Here is a 16,096-nt window from a genome sequence, read left to right as displayed (position 1 = left end):
CCTGATGAGTTTGGAAACCTCAGAGGCAAGAAGAGAAATCCTTTTAGCTGTGCTGGTTTTTTGAGCGCGGAGGTCAGCGTTCAGCAGTGCCTGTGCGGAGCTGCCCCTCGCTGTCACGGCTGTCAGACCGGTTCTGATGTCACCAAAATGCATTTTTTGGAATTTAATAGGGCAGGCTGCCCAAAGGGGACGGTAATCAGGATCTCTGAGTGAGTTTAGCTGCTGAAGTAAGATCCCATGCGGGGAAAGCGCTGAGTTTCTGAGTGCAGCCACAAGGAGGAGCTGGAATTTGTTGGATAAGAGCTGAGCCTCTCCTTTCCACACTCGGGGAGGAGTGACTGGGCTCAGAACTTCTGTTTATGGACCCATCACAACAGCAACACAGAAAAGTATCTGTCCCAGCACTCAGCTAAAACTGGTCATGGGGTATCCTGAAAATATTGCAGCCTTTGGTGAAGTAGAAGGATGCAGAGCTTTGGAAAATCTGCAGCTTGAAAAATGATAGGAACCAGCAGAAATTGTTTCCATATAGATCCAAGCTCAGCTTGGTCATTCTGTCCACCTCCATAGGAAATGTCCTTTCATGCACTCGGGATAGGAGACCAATAAACCATATTTCAATTAGCAAAATGCAGAGAGTAATTTGCCTTTTCTAAATTCCATAGAAAATACCAGGGAGATGCACAATGGTCTTGGAATTCCTGCCCTGATATAGCAATTCCATTCTTCACTAGAAGCAATTTGGGATTTGATGCACCACCACCACCCAGGCTTCAGCTGCCATTCAGATGGGCTTGAGCCCCCCACCTGATATTTGGGGACCCATCTTGAGCATCCTGCATGTCCCAGGTGCCACTGGGGAACCAGAACCTGTTGGATTTAGTTCTTTTCTAACTTAGAGATGGGATAACTGAGAAGTGTTTTAAAAAATTTTATCCTATTTTTAGTCTCATGAGAAGGGTGAGACAATACAGATGTTATAATTCACGCCATCACAATCAGAAGCTAACTATTTTTTAATTACAGTACATTATAAGTGTTTCTTGGCCTATCAGTTTTTGCCACACCATGCTGTAAATGACTTAAAGCCAATAATCTAAAACTACCCCTTGTGGGTCTTACTACAATGCACCTTTCATAGCTCTATTTCTCCCAGGGATCCAGTCTTATTTGCAAGGCCATCCTTTGAAACTTGTTTTTAGTTCCATTTCTCTCTCAACAATGTCTGTCCTATTCCAGGGCATTTCTAAGCCAGCATTCCTTATCTCAAAGTTTGCATACAGATATGTGAACCTTCTGTCAGGCTTGGAGAATTCTCTACAAATCAATTTCTCACAGGCATCCTGCATGTCCCAGGTGCCACTGGGGAGCAAAACCCTGCCCATGACCAGGGAATGTTCCAGCAGCTGCCTGGGAAGTGGAGGCTGTAGGAGAGCCCAGCGAACAGCAGATGCCACTGTTCCCTCAGCATGGGAAAAATCCTGTTTACCATGCAGGGGAAATATTCCCAACCTTTTCTTGCATGCATAGAGTCTCTGGAGCCTGCAAGAACTGGCTTGCTGTTAAAGGTTGGGGTTTAGCCATTCAATAATGACTCTGGCACTTTCCAGGAGATGGTGCCCAGCCCACCTCTCTTCCAGAGCCTCTGCTCCTGCTTGGAAGTGCCACTTGGCCTGAGGCTGGCTGCTGCAGGGATTAGCATCTTCACTAAGAACATTTATTTTTCCTCAGCAGAGGGTGATTTTGGTGTCCCTTCCTTCAATCACGAAAGGAAAAAGACCAAGAATTCTTTAAAAGGAGTGATATGAGAGGGTTTTGACAACATATTAGCTGAATGCAACTTGATATTGCATTTAGCTAATATGTCATTCTCTTCAGAAGAGAAAGAAAGAAAGAAAAAAGGGACTTTTCTTTGTAACCTAAGCCATGGTTATGCTTCACTTGGATTTCTTCTCCTAGAATCACAGGATGGTTTGGTTTAGAAGAGACCTTAAAGATGTTCCACCCCTTGCCATGGGCAGGGACACCTTCCACTATCCCAGGGTGCTCCAAGCCCTGTCCAACCTGGCCTGGAACACTTCCAGCAATGGGACAGCCACAACTCCTCTGGGCAAAATATTTTAATATTTTTGGGTCATGGGGAGCAGCACTGGAGAGTTCCCTTCCTCCAAATTAAAGCTAGGAAGTCAGCATAGTGCAATTAGAGACCAGCTAGGAAAAAAAAATCAGTTTACAGATTGTGCATATGCACATGTGGTTTCTTCTTTGTATTCCAAGTTCTCCTAGGACATATATCCTGAATTCAGCAGGATTAGCAAAAGAAATACTGAAGCGTGGTGGAAATTCAGCTGTGAGCTGTAAGGCAGGCAGAAGGTGGCAGTGCAGGTGTTTGGTAAAGGCTGGAGCAGCAGCAGGCACAGGAGATGGGATGCAGTGGCCTGGAAGGGGTCTGGCTTATCCATTTTACTTGTTAGGGATGTAAATCACAGCCTAAGTTCTGATAAATAATGAGAATGGACACGGGAAAGAAAACTGTCATCTTTTAAATTTCAGCTGTAGGAAAAATTACCATTTCAAACTGCTCAGTTTCAATCATTTCCAACGTTAGAAATTCCAACACTTACACACTCTTCCTGGAGGGAAAGCATGTACTTTTCTGGTCTAATGAGGATCACTACCGTTGAGTGACTGGCCACAAAGTAGCTCTCCAGAAGCATTCCTTTGAAGACAAGCAACCATTTTTTGTGTGGGAAGTCCTTGTTAAGCAAGTTGTGGATTATCAAAACCATTTCTTTGCCTTACAAATCACAGACCTTGAGGACACATGCATCAGGAAGCTGTCCTTGCACAGGGAAGACCATGGAGAAATCTCTTAGTAAAACCCTAAGGAAAGAGCAAAAGCTTGGCTGCTTTGCCTGTCTTGTTTGCTCTGATAAAATGTGCTACACCTCTCTGCAAGCCTTGTCCTTACTCTTGGGGAGAACAGAGGTTTTTCGGAGTGATAATAAATTTAAGTGGATATTTTGTTGGACTTGGATAGGAAAGGGAGACACCATGGAGGCTGTGGGTGCCCTCCTTAGGATCTCAGCAGCATTAGAATAAACAGATTTAGGCAGCCAAAGATATAAATAGATAAGACAGAGATAGAGATAGAGATGATAGAGACAAATATAGAGATAGAGATGATAGAGATGATAGAAATAGAGATAGAGATAGAGATAGAGATAGAGATAGAGATAGAGATAGATAGAGATAGAGATAGAGATAGAGATAGAGCCGATGGAGATGACAGAGATAAAGACAGACAGATAGAGATGAGATAGAGATATAGAGATAGAGATAGAGATAGAGATAGAGATAGAGATAGAGATGATAGAGACAGAGATAGAGCCACATGGCTGGATGGGGCTTGGAGCAACCTGGGCTAGTGGGAGGTGTCCCTGCCCATGGAAGGAGGTGGCCTTGGAGGCCCCTTCCACCCCAAACCATTCTGTGATCTCAAAGCAAAGGCAAGAGGGCAGCAAATGGAGGCACAGAGGCCCAGGAACTGCCCAAGGGGAGGGCAGAGCATTTATCTGGGGTGTGCAGAGGGTACAGCACTGGTGCCAGAATGTGTTGTGATGGTGCAGCATCATCTGGGTAGCAGCAACAGGATGAAATGTGTTTGTGCATGCCCCAACAGCCACCAGCAAAACTGCCTGAGGAGAGTCACCAGCACATCAGAAAGAAGGGAGATTTATGAAAGGATGTGTTACCAAAAGTTTCTCCTTCCCAGAGTGGCAGCTTTATATCTGCTAAACTACTGGGATTCTTTCCGCTGGCTTGAACTGGGTTTGAGTCAGACTTTGGAGACACAAACACCAGAGCAAGTCCAGACACCACTGGAGTCATAAACAAACCTCCTGCCAGCTGCCCATCTACTCTTCTTCTGCATCAAAGTCACAAAAATAACAAATATGGTTCCTGAGAAGACTTTTTACAAGGGATGAGAGGATCTACCTCTACTTCCCTAAAGAACAAAACCAAAGCCCAAACCATCTCTCCCAGCCAAGGGATCATAAGGAAAATTCAGTTTGGAGGAGACCTCAGGAGGTTCTCTCAGCCAACCTCCTCCTTGCTTGAAACCATCTTCTGTCCCCTTTTGAAAATGGCATGAGAAACTTGAATGGAAAACATTGTTGGCATGCACAGTGCTTCGTCTCTCCAAAGCAGTACTGGCTGGTACAAAGAGAATAAATTTCTTTTTTGTTTGGATTAAGAGAAATAGAAGATCTGTGAAACCCATCTGGAGGGCAGGTTTGGAATGGATTAATCCCCCCATGAAAGAACTGCTTTGACACCTGTAACTCAGGTGACCACAGGTAGCTTTAAATGTGCATTTTCCCATTCCTCCTCAGGTGAAGGAACTGGAGGGAGGAGTGATGGGAGCCTGGAGCCACCCAAGGCAGTTCAGCCAGCCTGGGACATGGCCAGAGGGGTGATGTGCTCAGCAGGGAGCCAGCAGCACCCACAGGGTCAGTGTGAAGGGGGAGGAAGGGAAGGGATGGGTGTTAGCTCAGTGATTGGGAGCTGGCCCAGGATTTGGAAACTCAGCTGCCATTCCCAGACATGCCCCATCTGCCTCTGCCCCTCAGGTCACCCAAAAGCAGATTGGAGATGTTGTGCCTCCTAGAACTGGTGGCAAAATGCTCTTCCTGTGCTGGAGGTATTGTCAAGGTCTTGAAATTTCTGCATCTGTCTTCAAGTAAAGCTTTGTATCTCTAAAATGTTCACAATGCTATTATCCAAAAGACTCTGCTATAATAATTTCAAGATGTTTTGCTTCAATTTTGACTTTTCTTTTTTTTTTTTTTTTTTTTGGTAATGCTCTCCAGCTTTTTAATATAAGCCAAATCAAGCATTGTTTCTATCCAGAAAATAACATTTCAAATTTATATCACAGCAGTGCTGAACCCAGTGTGTTCTTTCTAAATTCAGGGGAATACCTATTCCCCCAAATAATTTCAATTCTGATAAATCAGAATTTCCAGACAGAATACCACTTAGTTTAGTTTTAAGTCCTAACCCTGCCCAATATTTAATTCTTTTTGTGATCTGCTTGGGGATGCACTAACACAGTGTGCTGCACAGCTGTCAGGAACATCCCCATCATTTTTTTGAGGGAAAATTACATTTCAAAACAAAAGGGAAGGGCATCTTTTAATCATTTTGACTATGTTTAAATGAGATCACCAAGAGAGACTATAGCTCTGCACAGACATGTGCAGGCATGCCTAGGAATTTGGCTTGCCTGCAGTTTATCTGTCCCAATTAAAGGCAGATGCAGCCTTTTGCTTCCATGGACATTTATGAACTGGTAGATGTGCTAACAGGGAGAGAGCTCACACACAGCAACTGGTCCTGATCTAATCACACACATTCTTACAGCGCTGTTTGGCTCCAACTTGCCCAACTGAAGGAATATTTTCAGCTTTCCTTCCTACCTCCTTGGACAGGAATCACCCAAGTTTGGGTAATCAGGCAGTTTGCAGTTTGTCACTTCTCCCCAGTCTGTGGCTAAAGAGGGGAATTACAGGATGAGCAAAGTGGCTTAGGCTCCAATTCTACTTTGCAGATGAGAAGGAGCTTCCTTGGAATACCAGCACACCTACTGGGAATGCTGGTGAGTGGCTCAGGAAGCTTGGCAGGTAGTGAAATCTGTGCTCAGGTGTCCAAGGAGTTCACTGGAGCTGAACATCACCACTGTCACACTGAAGGGCTGGGGATGCCCTGCTGAGGAGCACTTCAGGTCCCTGCTGAAGCTGCCAGGCTGCAGCTCTGATGGAGAGGGGGCAGCAGGAGACAGCAAGACCTGACCAGCTCTCCTGTTGGAACCCTGGTTACTGAGAATTTCAGACTTTCTGTGCTGCCAGGCACTGACCCCCAAGAGAACACTGCATTGACCTGAGGCCGTGGAGAAGGCTCCCAAAATTCAATGACAGAACAGGGATTGTGGGTGTGGAGTTTGAATAGAAGTGTAAAATTTCACATGGTAGAAAACTTAGAGTTTAGGGGTTTAGAATGTAATAATATACATAAAGCAAGATGGAGTTTTTAGAGCAGTGGCTGGTCCTTCTTCTTCACCTTCTTTTTCTCCATGGGTTTGGGTGGTTTTGTGTAATTGGATAAAAAAGTCTGCATTATGGACGTGGGTGGTTGGTTATTGGGTTAAAAGTAAAAAAATAATTTAGGTGCCATTTCTTAATTGGACAGTTTGTCCTTAAAAGGCCTTGTAGAGAGAGAGACAGGGCTCCATTTTTACTTTGTTAGAGGGAAGTACTGTAGGACTCACAGTTTGTGAGGCTGTAACACAGATAAGAACTAATAAACATCTGAGTCCCAACAAGAATATCATCTCAAGTATTTAATCCCAACCCTGGCAAAAAAGAAGCAAAGACTCTGCCCTCCCCTGCAGCCCTGGTGTCACCCATGAGCCAAATTTGACCCAGACACATGTCAGAGCTCACTGTCAGCTCCTCTCAGCAGTTCTTGCTCTGAAGAAGAAGGACTAGCATCTACTTTAAAACTTCTATCTTGCTCTCTATATATTACTATATCCTAAAACCCCAAACTCCAAGTGTTCTACCTTGTGATATTACACACTTCTAATCAAACAACACACTCGTAATCTCAGTGCTATCAATCAGTGTTGGAAGTTTTCTCTGTGGTTTCAGGTTAAATGTAGTGCTCTCCTGGGGGTCAGAGTCTGTGAGTACAGAAAGTCTAAAATTCCCAGCACACAGAGCTCCCACACTTGAACAGCAGCAGTGCACAGAAAGCTCTGTTTCCAGAGGCAAACCCAGCTCATGGATCCAGCCCCCTGGATGGGAGCCAGCACAAACCCCTCAGGCAGGCCTGGCAGACAAGCAGGATGTCTCAAGGTAAGCTTGGTGCAGTTTTTGTTCCTGTGCTCATAAATACTCCTTGCTAATGCTGATTTCTCTATGAGCTACATATCATCAAGAGTTTCAAGAAGTCTCACAGCAATGCCCGTGCTTCACACCACTGCAGAGCATATGCAGGACCAGAGGGTCCTTTTCATCCTGCCCAACCCTTATTTTTCTTAACAATGACAATTTACATCACTTCCCACCACCTTTTTTCAGATTCTTTCCTTATCTATATTATGCTTATTTCATGTTATGTTTATCTTTATGTGTTTTTTACCTTTGAGCCTTCCCTTCCCCACCTCCCCATTTCCCAGTTTGCAATACTGTAAATCTGCATGGTTTAAAAGCTGATGAGGTGGTAGGGGCTGACTGGGAACATGATCCACTGATGGCAGTGGTTACCAGGCTTTTCCTCTATTTAGGAAAAGATGTAACCATGGAACTATGTGAGGTGACAGTCAGCAAACCTACAGCTCTGCTGTGAAATATGTGTACAGACGTAAGCACCAGCCTGTGATTGAGTCTCCCACACATCACCCTGTGCTGGAGAACTTGCTGGACACAATAAAACTCCTCCCTTTCTTAATGATTCATGCAAATACAGGCACTGACTTGAGGGGAGAGAGCTCAAGGTTTGAATCTTTGGGGGCTGGTAGTCACTGAGCAGTTTCTAGATAAAAATAAACATATTTCTCAACACTGAAAAAGGACCATCCAGAAGAGGTGAGTGGCCACTCCACCCAGCTTTTCATTCCTGTGTTTGTAGCTACTTTTGGAGATGCTATTCTCCATTTTTTTTTCATTTCTTTTAGATTAGAAACCAGTTGAACTTGGTAAACTGGATAAAAAGGTAGGGGGAAAATGAAGATGAGCAAGGAGAGGGATGGCTGTGAAGTCCTGAGCATTTTGACATTGGATTTTCCCTTGCTAAGCAAAAACTCGGAGAACCAGCACTGCAGAGTGATCCCTCCAAAGACACAAAAGGCCATAATGCACCCATTTATTCTTACAGCCTTGCACAAAAGGGGTTTTATGTGCAGGGAGGATAATTGTGGGTAAGGAAGAGGTCAGTGTGGATAATGGGACTAAGCTGTAAACACACCTGATTGAGGTAGTTTATCTTCCTGCTTTAAGTGCACCAAACACTATTTTTCACTTGGATTCCTTTGTCCAACACCTCCCTGGTTCAGCAGGATGTGAGCCCACATGCCCCAGGCAAACAGAGCACCATCACTCATGGCAAGTGCACCCTTGAGAGGTTTCTGCAGCTCCAAAGGTGGGTGAGCAGCAGCAGGTGGAAGGATGCCCAAACCTCCACGTGCCAGGGCTCCTAGGGTGCCATCCCATCCAGCTCCTTCCTGTCCTGCAGTGAGGATGGATAAGGTCAGGACACAGCCCTCAGTGGCTCGGGGAAGCTCTCCTGGTGACATCAACTCCCTGACAGAGCAGAGCAGAGGGTCTGTGCCCTGGAGCTCCCCACATAAATCACCACAGCTCTGCTGAGCCCAGGTGTCCTGGGGCCTTGTCCCAAACACTGGGCTTGTACAACTTCTCCTGGCTGTCTTGGGAAGATTTGTGCCTTTTGAAGATGCAGAAGTGGCTCCATCCTGAGCCAGAGCCATGACCTGTTACTGGGGTTGGTATGTGATGAATGACAGCGAGGAGCCAAGGGCAGCTGCTCTGACTTTCACATATGTCTCCAGTAAAAAAGGGGTGGAGGCAAACACACATTCTGCTATTTTAACCTGCTATAAACTTTTCAGTTTGAATTTCCAGCACTTGTTACAGCCTTCTTTTGGAATGATTTCGACCCCAGGAAGAGGCAGATGTGTTGTTTTCACAGGCTGCAGGTACTTTGTGCTTGCTTTGCCCTGCATGGGTCAGCCCCTTGCTCAGCTTGTCTTAGTTTGAAAAGCCAGGTGTCTGCTGAGGAGAGCAGGAACCTCTCTTGAAATGGGAAATGTAAACCCCCTCCCTCCAAACTGTTATAATTTTGAAATTAAGGGGCTCTCAGGCAAAGATATGGGAGTAGGAATAACAGTTCTTTGTTAGGAAAAATAAAAATGCAGTGATACAAAAGAATAGTGCCAGAGTCAGAACAGGAGCTGACCCCTGTGGGTCAGGGTGGTGGCACAGTCCATGGTGGCTCAGCCCTCCTGCAGTGCCAGCTGTGGTTCTGCTGGAGCAGGATCCTGCACAGGGGGGGAGTTTTCCTCTGAAGGGCCAGGGCTGGTAGAGATGGGCTTGGTCTCCCTCTGGGAATGCAGGGCAGAAGAAAGCTGCTCCTCTGGGAATGCAGTGGGCAAAGGCTGCTGCGCTGTTCCCAGGTCAGATTGTATCCAGGTAGGAATGCTTGGCTCCTCCCCTAGGCAGAGCATCTCCCTATGGGATGATGGAATTTTATCAGCCCTGCAGGGACACTCACTGGCCATGGACAGCAGAGATCTCCTGCAGGGAGGATGGGTTGTGGGAGAGATAAACAAAACTGCCCAGAGTGCAGAAGAGAACTGCCCCAGCTCTGACAGATGGCAACAGAGTACACAGCTAGAGACCATCCATGGGTATAACCAGAGCAACTATTCCAGCTGAGGATTTTCCTTAGTTGTAGTCTTTGTTAGGATTTTAGTTTTAGGAGTGAAGGATGCCTTGCCAGGCAGAGGTGGGCATTTAGGCAACACAGTTTGATGGGAGAGCTGAAAAAAAAAGTGTGACCTTGCATTTACCCACTGTGGAGCACAGAAACCCCTCCAAAAAGGACTCTGGGAGGAGGAGGGGGTAGCAGGCACTGTCTCCTTCTACCCTTACCAGAGGCACTAACCCCTCCTGAGCTGATATTATTCTCTATGAAATAGCCTATAAAAGATTAAATTCAAGCTATCTGTTTCTATTTGTATTCCTCCTGTGTAGTCCTTTGAAGCATATTTTAATTCTCCCTGTTCCCCAGCCTCATTTCTGCTGGTGGTGGTGGAAGGTATTTAAAGTTACAGCCGTAATCCCATGGGCCACCATGAAAGAAATTAGAAAAAAAGAAGTAGGAAGAAACACAGAAAGAAACCCCAGGTCTGTCTGATGCACAGCAATGCTTATATTTCAATTACAGAGAGCGAGGGGCCAGACTCAACAGAGTCTGAGACAGGGAAAGGAAGAATTATGTTGGAAAACCAGACAGGGAATCCATAAAAGAGCAAATGGCTGTAAATGGCTAACCCAGGTAAGGCAGTGGGCAGGTGGTGACTGTGCTTCCCATCAGAACTGAGCACCCCACATCCAGCTTGTGAGAAACAACTGCTCATTTGAAAATTTAAAAAGGTGTTCTTAAACCTCAACAAAAATACAACAAAGGACTACATAACAAAAAGCTCTGGGAACTGCCCACATGGCTGGTTCATGTTCAAGACGGATGCTCAGCCTTTTATACCCCTGGGGGTTGAACCAGCCAGCCCTGGCCCCTCCCAAAGTCTGTCAGTCAGCTCTGTGCCATTTATCGGTGCAGACTGCTTTCTTGTGACTGGATTGGAGGTCAGGTGTTGCCATGCCCACCCCCTAAGCACCCCCAAGCTTTTCCATTCCCAACTGCCCCATGCAAGGGACACATGTGCAGCCTCCTTTGTACCTGTCCTGGACAGCCCAGGCTGTCTGATGGCAACAATACAGGGGGGAAAGGGAACTGTGGGGAGAGCAGAGCACATCTAAACTCCAACAACACAACTCAACATCACTAAAGCTTTGCTTAATATTCACACAATAGTTATCTTTTAATTGTGAGAGCCAGCTCTCATTATCCATCGATGACAGACTGACACTGCCTGAGGGTCTGCTCTGCAGGGCAGGAGTGGCCCTTGGGGCGCTGGCATCCAAAAAGCAGCACCAGCACTCTGGAAATGCAACTGCACAGAGCCGATGTGGGGCAGGCACCTTCCCAACACCATTTCCTTGCTCCAGACGTGGGCAGCAGGGGATTTCTGTCCTAGCACCGCTCTTTGCCTCCTGCACACGGCGTGCTGCTGCTGCCAAGCCCCGCACCCGGGGGGAGGCACAGCCTGCTCAGCCGGGCAGGGAGGGATGAAGGAGTGATGAAGGAGGGATGAAGGAGCTCTCTGTGCTGCACCCCTCCCCGGCACAGCCTCTCCGATAAGCGAACCATCTGAGTCCCAGGCTGACCTGGGCACGGCTCCCCGCACAAATACACAAATCCAGGCTCCTGTGGGAGTTCTGAATGGGGCTGGGCAGGGATTTGTGCCATGGCCGAGGTAGACACGGTCCAGCTGCCTTCCCCGGGGAGGCTGGGGGCAGATAAACAGCCCGACTGGCTCCTCGATTCTCTGATTAGCCAATGTTTTCCTCCGGCCTCTGTTCTCCACGTCTCATAAATCCCCTCGCTGCTTGGCCCCTGGGCAGCCCTGGGGGCTGTGAACACCCATCCGAGCGCTGCATCCTGTTCCCGGGCTAACAAGGGAGTGCTTCAAAAAGCTCTGAGCAGAGCGATGCCAAACCAGAAACCTCGCGGAGGATGTTGCAAGCCGAGCTTTGAAGGCAGGGTTTGTTTAGGGACGTCAGGTTTCAGCTGGATCCGCTGATACCGGACATGCCAACGAGAAATCCCAAGTACCAGGCAAAACTGAGTAAGATTTTCAGGATTTGGGTACCTTTGGCTGAGCAGCACATAAACATCCTGCCCTCTCCTCAGCAGGGAGGGGAGGAGAAACCACTCTGCCCTGGGGGCTCTGTCTGGGTTAAATCAGAGCTCCCAGACCTCCCCAAGAAACACAACCATCAGCACCTCTCCCTTCCCCGTGTGGCCAGCAATCACAAAGCAGGGCAGCAGAAATCCAGCAGGGGCTCAGGGTGGACTCTGTGTTTGGAGAGTGCAGAGCAGAGCCTAGAGCTGAGCTGTGTCAGGTTCCACTGTGCTCCTACAGAGATGTCAGTCAGGCTTACTGGAGTCACCAGGAGAGCTGTAAACACACAGTGCTGCTTCATCTTTACAGAGGAATTAAATAGTCAGAAATCCTGCTTGATAGCAAGGACAATGAGAGAATGGGATACAACCTCCTGAATCTCCAAACTCTGCCTTGGATCTGATCCTATTAAGAAGAGGGTTTCAAAAGGGGTTTAATTCTCTCTGTCCCTGCCTGCCTCTGGCCACGCTTTTCCACGAGGAGATGGGACCAGAAGCCACTCCAAGTGGGAAATGCTTTCTTTCTGGTGTGCTGCTCTCAGTCAGGTCACATCACAAGTCCTGGAAGCTGTATTGAACAGCTTGATGCTTTTAGGAGAAGCAGCAGATGCAGGCAGGCTTTTATCTTCCAGGGCCTCCAAATGGCTGGATCTGTATTTTATTTCAATGATCTCTCAATTGCTGGTGATTACACAGAGCAGGAGAACAGATCCATTTGGATAACTCCTGCTTGGTCAAAGCCTATATTTAACCTCAATTCCTGTCTCCCTTTCCAACACTCCATGATAAGGCTTATTTTCCAGCCAGCACCTGAACACCCAAAAGTCCTCAAGAAATGAACATTAGAGCTGGAAACAATCCAAGTCCCTGTGCCTGCCAGGAGCTGAGGGCAGCACTTGTAATTGCTGTGAGCTCCCTCTACCCAGTGAATCACCATCTCTAGGAGTGGAAGCAGAGCCCCAGCTCTGCCTGTGAAGGGTATCAGCTGCCAGTGGTCTCTGCAAACAGTTCCATTTAATCCCATCACTATCCATCTGCAGCTGTATTCCCCAAGTCACTCTTTGGGAGCTTGATGACCTTATAAAGCATGACTGGGTTTTGTTTAAAGAAACAAAACCAGCTGCCTGCAGGGTACTTTGATCCTCAACAGTATTTTTAAGTACTGGGGCTGGGTGAAGCTATGAAATAATCTGCTGGTGGGTCAAATCTCTTTTTGTAGGGATTCTCTCTGTCAAACAGCACACCTGACTTTCCTGCTCAGTGTCAAATATTTGCTGTCTGTCTGAGTAGAAAGGCTATTTCCCAGCAAGCCCAAATATCTGTCTTTGCAGTGGTGCATCCTTTCACTGCTCTCTATTCTCCCTCACACGTGTGTACACACACTCAGCTGTCCAGAGGAGCCAGACACAAAGCCAAGGTGAAAAAGTAGTAATCAAAGTTGCACACAAAGCAAAAAATGCCCCCAAATGCCATTAACTTCCAGGAAACAGTAAACCTTGAGATTCCAAATCACCCTCGGTGACAGCAAGCCCAGCTCCATTAGGTTCAACAGGCTCTGTTACACTTCACTGAAGCAGGTCTTTTGGGGTTTATTTGAGGTTAACTGCCCAAATCCCTGGCTTGCAGAGCTCTTTATGTCCAAGATAACAAATGCAAAGGCAAATAGGAGCTAAGAAAGAAGCTGTGCCAGTGCCTGGTTCCCTGCTCTGGCTGCCTGTGTTTGCTGACAGCACAACTATGCAAAGCATTTGGCTCCACACACAGTGTGGCCGTCCTGCTTTTATTCCAGCAGTGCCCAGAATGACCCATTTCTCTTCTGTTTGCTCTTGGGGGCTTTGCAGAGCAGCCAGGTAGGGATACCCACAGAGCAAACATGTCTTATCAGCACTTTTCCTCGACAAGGAGGTTGAATTATAAACAGGACCTGGCCACCTTGGGCACAAAAGCTGGGCTTTGTCTGCACCTGGAGGATGCTGCAGTGGGAAAAGCCAGGCCCTGGTCAAACTGGGACAAAGCCTAATGCTGCAAGAGGCCAGAGCTGCTGCCACAGAGCTGCCCCATAGGATGGATCCTGCCAGAGCAAGGACGGTGGCACAAGTGGCCATGTCACTGCTGCACCACGGGGGAATCTCACAGCACCACCCAGCTCCAGGCACAGTAAATCCAGAAACAGATCAGCATCAGGCAAATGCCTGGCACCCCTCACCACCTCTGTGTCCTGCTGTTTTCTCATGCATGAGCAAGTCTGGTCTCCATTTGCAAGTGCAGCAATTAAGCTCATGTTCAAGTGTCTGTGTGATCCAGGACCCAGAGCCATGAACCTCACAGTGAAACATCAAACCAGTCTCTCTTTAACACATACTTATCTCATAGATTAAAATGGCCAGATGAAGTGGAGGGAGGAAGAAGGAACTTGTCTTAAGGACTAGGAACTGGGAAGAAAGGATTTTATTAGTCATGTCCTCAGGGTTCAGCAGTGAAGCAGCTCTGATCTCAAAAGAATAAACATGTTGGGTGCGAGCTGTTGGGAAGCAGAAAGGGGGAGTTTGTTGGAGAGGAATGTCAGCACACAGGGGATCTGATCAGTTTGTTTTGCTATGGGACAGCTTCTCCTGGGCTGGCACTCAGGCATCCCCTCCCTCCTGGGAGCTCTGCTCCCCAGATCAGCCACCAGTACAGGAATAACACGGGAGCAGCTGCTCACACGCCCTGTCCTTCACTGCCATCTCCCAAGAGGCAAATTTCCATCCCACCCTGGGTAACCCCAGCCCTTCACTTTCACCCAGCAGTTCCACACCACAGGCTGTCATTTCACATCAAAGAGGAAGCTGGGAACTTGGTGACTGCTCCCAGGAAGCAGGATGGGAATTAACTGGAGAAAGTCCAAGAGGGATCAGTGAGAAGAGTAAGAAGACATGATTTATGTGGAAAGAGTGAAAGAATGAGGATTGTTTAGTCTAGAAGATGGATGAGCACGACCTTCAGTTTCACTCAGGACAGAGGAATGGATTTATCCTTTCCCAGAGGTTGTGGTGGATAGTAGAAGTAGTAAGAGAGAGGCTTAAGCTGCATCAAGGAGGAGTTGGTTATACATTAAGCAATACTTTCATGCTTTCCTATGCTTGCTCTCCAGACTTACCTTTGGAGTCTTCCTCCATGGGTTTTTAAGAATGGGATTAGTTGGTTATATATAACACATATTGATATATCTATCTATATATAAAACCCATATATATATGTGTGTATGTATCTATAAAAATACATCAAATAATATATAATTTATTTAAAATTATATTATTTATAATTTTATATATATTTTATATACATAACGGTCATATATATATAAATATAGATAACCAAGAAATTATTTATAACCATTACTGGTTATAAATATTGATTTATTACCCATAATTATTGGTTTATTAACCAATAAATTATTAATAACCAAGAAATTATTTATAACCATTTATTGGTTGATTTTCCCCTAGTAGGGCCTAAGTCTCAGCCCCTCCCCCCACCCATTTTTTAAAATTAATAGCACCAGTGCAACCCTCTCTTACCAATCTGGTTCTTGTTATGGAAGGAGTCCCCATGTGGGAAGGGGTTTGGGGATCAGAGCCCATTGTTATCTTGGGGCAAAACAGGGTCTTTTATGAGAAGAAAAAACACTCCCAATTCCCACTTGTCTCCAGGTGCCTCAGGGGAGATGATCTGGTGCCTCTCCCAAAGAGAGAGCACAAAGCCACACCTGACACTTCAGGAACATCAACATCTCCCTGCAGAGCTCCAGGGAGGATCTGAGCAGTGCTGCTTGTACCTGGGATTCCCAGCATTTTCCTTCTTTCTCTCTGTTTTGGGATCACCTGCCTTCCCTGCCCTTGAGGCCTCTCCCATCTATTTACACTTCCAAGAGAAGCAGCTGCTCAGTGAGGATGGGGCAGGGAGCACCATCCCATTTACTGACTCCAAACAAACTCTCCTTCCCTGTCATCCCCAGAACCATGGGGGATGCAGAGCCACACTTGCTGGTCCTGCCCCTGCCAAAATTGCCTGAGTGATTACAGTTAGCCAAGGGCCCTCCTGGATTTTTTTTTTTTTAATCTGGTAAATATCAATTTATGATCACATCTACACTCCACATGCCACACTAGCATTTCTTAGGACTCTGAGGACCCTGCCACCTCTTCTTCTTCTCCTAGCAGGCAAGGTCCAGTGGTTTGGGATAGCTTTTTCTTTTGGCAAAGAGATTTTCCAACCCCTGCCACACCAGACACCCTCATTTCCTGCTCCTCCCGTTTTAACCTCAGGTCACAACAGCTGAGGAGCACAAATTCTGCCCATGTCCCTGAGGCCTGGGAAGAGATCTGTTCCAGCAGGGACTACATAAAATTAGCTCCTGATGGGAAACCCTGAAAAGATAAAACTTTTGCAGGGTAAGCTCATGAGATCCTATATAAGTGTAAAACAGGGGAGTTCACCATCCCTTATT

Source organism: Fringilla coelebs (assembly GCF_963513975.1).
Source record: "Fringilla coelebs genome assembly, chromosome: 7".
NCBI classification, from domain to species: domain Eukaryota; kingdom Metazoa; phylum Chordata; class Aves; order Passeriformes; family Fringillidae; genus Fringilla; species Fringilla coelebs.
Note: the sequence above shows the minus strand (reverse complement) of the source record.